Genomic DNA, 5,564 nt, shown 5'->3' with positions numbered 1-5,564 from the left:
AAACCATGACAACTGTTACCCATATACTCTGTCAATAAAAAGAAACGGATAACTCGCATACATGGTACAACAGTATTACTCCATCCAAATCGGAAAACATTGTTAACCAGACATGAGATGATTCTATTACTTTGTACTTCAATTTTGAATGATATCTACTAATAATAAACATATGAAATGTCGGCCTAGGCTATGAGTTTCTTTATGTTCTCACTGAATCAAAAAAAAAAAAAAACTCTTACTTTCTAAGGGCACTTTCATTATATGAGAGATTGACGCATCCTCATTTCTCAACATGTTTTACAATAATATGAGCCATTACAGGCAACCCCAAAATCAAACTAATTGTAATATAATCGGCAGTGTCCAAAGATCAGACTAACCACTTCATTAATGGCAGGCGTTCAAACATAGAGATCACAGTAATGGTCAGTAATCATTGACAAAAGAATATAATGACCATGTTAAAGCCAATTCCAGATCAATTATTTTTTATTCTTACCTCACAAATGATTCTCTTGAGGATGCCTTCTGTATTCTCTACCTACATAATCAGAGCGGCTCATCTTGTGTCCGTCTTCTACATTATCGTGCTTGTAACTTGACACGTACTCGTGTCGCTCTTTCCTTCCAACTGCCTATCCACTGGGCTTCCAGCTTTTCTCTTTCGACTGTTCAACATGGAAGAAGCATCATCAACCATTTCCCCTTCTTCAGCATTCTCAGTTTTGAATCCCCTTGACGACTGTCCTTTAGTGCCAAAATTGTTATCATCTCCAGTTTCCACAGGTTGCTTACCATGATCTGAATTCTCATGTGATTTTAACCAGCTTTGCCTACGCTCCCGCTTGATTTTCTCATCCTCGACTGCCAATTCAACACCGTCTTCCAGCTCCCTCTCAATAAGATCATCCTCATCCATACATTCCTTTTTCCTCGTTGTTTCACCTCGAGACTTTTTTCTTTTCTCTAGTGCTGCCTTCACCTTATCTTTGTTGATCATCTTAATAGCTTCGCTGGGAGACTGGCTCACAGGACCTTCCTGAATATCCACATTTCGACCTAAAACACTGCTAGATTTGCATGATGCACCATCATCTCTCCACTCTCCTGCATCTGCAACGTCATTCCTTCCACCAGTCCTTCCTCGTTCTTCACCAATTTGCTCAATCCCAGATTTAGATTTGTTTTGAACTTCTTTTGTGCTCTCCTTGTGAGACAATTCCTCAGGATGCTGATTATCTTTAGTTTCTGCATCCACTTTATAGTCAGAAGTATCACTACCCGTCTCTCCACTTCCATCATCATTATTTTGGTTACTTTGAGATGGTCTTGGCATGACTCCTTGGTTTTCCAGATGTCGGAGTTCACTTGCTGGACGGGCTGACAGTTGCTTTGAAGCCTTTTCCTCACTTAGTGCTGGAGTTTTAGGGGGGTGATGAGTTGACCCTGGACCAGCACTTCCTTCAACTTCACAACCCTGAGATTGGGGCACTCTGCTTTGCTCATACAGTTCCAGCATTTGATTGCTAACCTCTGCAAATTGTGATAACTCAAAACATTATCCAAGCTGGCATGAAGTTAAGGACACAAATGGACAGCCTAGACATAACAGTCAGCATCCATGGCACACCATTTGGCATATAAGACTATGGCTGCTAAATTTTGGACCAAGTAGACAACAGTATTTTATATATTATCAAAGTCCAATTCACAAACTGACATAATCTCGTCCCCTAAATTTTGACAAGGTATGGATAGAGGGTAGCTACAAACATATGACTGGGATTAACTTTTAACAAAATCTCATGGGTCAAATGCTGCAAGCGAACAACCATGAGCAGCATTAGTGCCATGGAGCTGTTTACAGTCTGCCCCATTGAGTCCATTAATATTTACTATAGAAAATAGGGGAGGAAACCAACCCTCCAATTGGCGTGGGGTAACATCAAATTGTTGCCACCAAACCTTCTCACCATCAGATGGAAGCTTCACTTTGAGGAACTTGGCAGCAAGGAAAATGGCACCTGCCGCAATATGATGAGGCTTAAATTGCAGGCAGAGTGAGGTCCTCAGCCTGCAAGCCGCTTTCCAGTGTGTGAACAAGAGAAATAGAAGGAAGCTAAAAATTAAAAACTAAGAAAAAAAGCTTATTAAGCATACCCATCATTTACAAAGTTCCAAGCAACTCGAGCAAGATCATTTTGTGCGACCGTGAATTTCTTTATTGCATCAACAAGGGGTTTATACGGATGATGAACATTGAGGTCAAAGCCCAGAGTGGCAAGTACAACTCTCTCACCAAGTAAAATAATTTCTTTTTGTTGCTCATATACCTCCTGCAAGTTAAATGTGAATAAATGAATAAGTAACCAGTGTTGTAACTACACATGAAACTAAGTAGAAAGAAAACCAAGAAATCAAACTAATATAGAAACAAAGGTAACAGGGAGATGATTTACCAATGGTACAGCTGTTGGTCATAAAAAAGTGGATTCTCAGCAAGAATATGCAATCACGAGGAAGATGATATAATTCTGAAAAAATGAGACATATTTCCGCGAAGTTCTTAAGACTCTCCAGAGAAATCACAGGTTTATGAAACTTTTTTAGATATAAAGGAAAAGAAAGAAAACCAGAAAAATCATTGTACATGCAGACGGCGACCAAGGGATACCAACCTAATGGTGACTATATACCAAAGCCTTGATTGAAAAGCCAAGTTTAGCAGAGTGAAAATATTTATGTTCTGTTGGGACAAGAGGAGAAGTAGAAAGAAATTTGACATACAGGAGAGAGAGGACAATGAGGCTAATGACAGCAATTACTCTTTAAGTAAACACCAGATTAGAAACAAAAAATATATTGGCGAAAGCAGCTTAGTAGAACACCTTCTGTTGTCTGATCCTCTGGGGTGCAGTGGAATCCTTTTTATGTATAATCTCATAAGAAACAACAATAACATCCTTAAGTGGACGAGGAGTCTCCTCAACTTTCCCAGCAAGAAACATACACACAGTTGCGATGGTCTGCATGATAAATAAATGAAGTTAGGTCCTAGAATATGTCGATATCCAGATTAATCCAAACATACCCTGCATTCAATCAACACGCTATTTCGCCTCAGATTGAAAATTAGAACTATTTCAAAATATTTCTTTTCACCACTCTTACAAGCATAATTAAATCTCCAATGTTTCATCACATTAAAAATCAAATGTTTATAAGAGACATGGTAGTAACAAACATTTCCACATTCACATGATACACTAAGGCTATATGAGCAAGTCATGTCCCTGTGTTTTTATTTTTTTGGTCCATTGTGTCAGGAAGACTGAAATAATAGAGGCTTCCTAATCTATTATTTTATCTTAAATTAGCCAATCATTTCAGTTAATTTAAACCACTACTGCAGTAAACCCAGACATCCATGTCAAACATGATTTATATTGCAATCATTTCAAAAGCGACTCACCTAGAAAACAAAAAACAAGATAATTTCATTTACGAAAAAGGAAGCCTTGAAATTGCTAAGGTTATACATACAATTGCCCAAATCACTTCTCAAAAAATACCAATTAATGTTTTTGCAAAACCACCATACATGGAGTCAACAGAAAGAAATACGGTTAATACTTATTCAAGATGAAAATCTCAACAAAACAACCAAGCTCATTAAGTTGATCTATCTTTGAAGTAAACCCAGATCACAAAAATAAAAGAAAAATAAAAAGTCATGAGAATCAGTGCTTTTAAGCATCACAACTCAATCACAAAATGACCTTGAGAGTAAAATGATGCTCCAAAACAATTGTTAATAAAACATGTTTTTGACCTAAAATCATAAATGAGACACTATGACATAGTAAATAAACCAAGTGAAAGCATAAAAATTTAGCCACTATAGTGCAACACAACTTTTAGATTACATACAAAAAAACCTGCAATGCTGAACAAATGCATCACATGTAGTCATAAAATTACAAGTAAATATTTGAACATATTTATCAAGTATTTTGAGAAATTTAGAATATTATGAAAATACTAGAAAAAAAACCATTAAAAGAACATCTTTGTACAACTTTCAAAAGTGTCCATGCTATCATAAATCCTGCCAACACTCAAACTCCCAAACTCGATGCATATGGAAGGTATTATATAATTTGTTCTTGCAATCTTGTTTGGCTTAAATTTCTCCTTTCCAAAATTCTATGCTAACCTCAAACAAAGATAACATCTTTGGAAGCATTATCAACAACTCGCATAAAACAACATTAAAAACTACAACAATATAATATTGAACAATCAGAAACGCCAACAAATTAAGAATTCAGACCAGGTAAAAAACAAGGCACTACTGATTAAAAAAAATACGAGCATAACTTACCCTTCTATCATTTTTGGAATGTGACTGACGAATGAAGAACCGGTGACAAAAGATTATTGCTGTTGCTATAGTTACCTGGGGACTGCAACAAATTCTAACATGGTCAATCATTTTAAATTTCCTTCAAATCAACAGTCATTCCATTCCAAGCTTAAGGGGGCAAAATATTGATAAAACTTGTACTATCAAACAAAAAATAGGTATACATATACATGTATCTTTGTGTGCACGTGTTGCAATGTTTCCCTAAAAGTTTAAAATGAAATGTCAAAGGGAAAAAAATTTCCAGTATACTGCCTTATTTTTCCGAAGACATATTGGTACAGCACCAGTAAAGTTATGAAAGTGTAGAGCTTTTACTTTTTTAAGACTTTGCGCGAATATAAAAACTATAGAAATGAAATAAAACGTTAATGTAGAGTTTTTCCACTTGTTGGCAAATTAATGATAGTTACATCATTTGATCTAAAACTTTTTGACCAACTAAAACTATGGGCTAAAAATTGGAGTAATAAATTGTGCTGAAAAATAGGGCTATTGATATGCATGAATGAGTCTCAGTTACAGTGTGTTTGGAAAAAAATGTTAAAATTGAGACTGATTCTTGACCTCCAGATCAATCTAACGGTGCACAATCGAAAAAGAGAAATGACTTTTAATTTAATTAGAAATGATATGACACAATTGTTTGCATCTACTAGTTTTTTCTCAATCATGTTTTTCATTAACTTTCAAGTATCTAATGTCATGTGTCAAATTAAAAAATTTAATACTTCAGATTTAATTTTAAAGAGTACACACTGTTTCATTCACACTTAAAACACTTTTCCACATAAATCTATTTCGATCTAAATAACTAGCACATGGAAAGAGTAAACAAATTTTAAGCATAAGTAAAACAGTGTGAATGAGTATATTTTTTTAAATTAAATTCAAACCACTTAGTCTTTTATCTGACACATGTAATGAGATGGTTGAAATGAAAAAATAAACAAGAATGGGAATAAAAAAACAAGAAGAGAATCCTTTTCTATTCAGATGCAGTTCAACCATGGTGACAAAGACAACATCACTAGCAAAAATGGCAGCGCTAACAACATTGATTCTAATGGTGAATGATGCTGATGCTGGTTGTAGAGAGGATATTTTGATAAATAGGTTAGTTGGAGCCTATCAT

General features: G+C 35.4%; 1 pseudogene; it reads right to left on the bottom strand.

The window, feature by feature from the left end:
- Positions 1 to 238: 238 nt before the first annotated feature.
- LOC123228407 overlaps positions 239 to 5,564 on the bottom strand; it is a 9,918-nt pseudogene continuing 4,592 nt past the window's right edge.

This window comes from Mangifera indica, chromosome 10 (genome assembly GCF_011075055.1).
Source record: "Mangifera indica cultivar Alphonso chromosome 10, CATAS_Mindica_2.1, whole genome shotgun sequence".
In the NCBI taxonomy this organism is placed as follows: Eukaryota; Viridiplantae; Streptophyta; class Magnoliopsida; order Sapindales; family Anacardiaceae; genus Mangifera; species Mangifera indica.
This window is presented reverse-complemented; position numbering and strand designations above follow the sequence as displayed.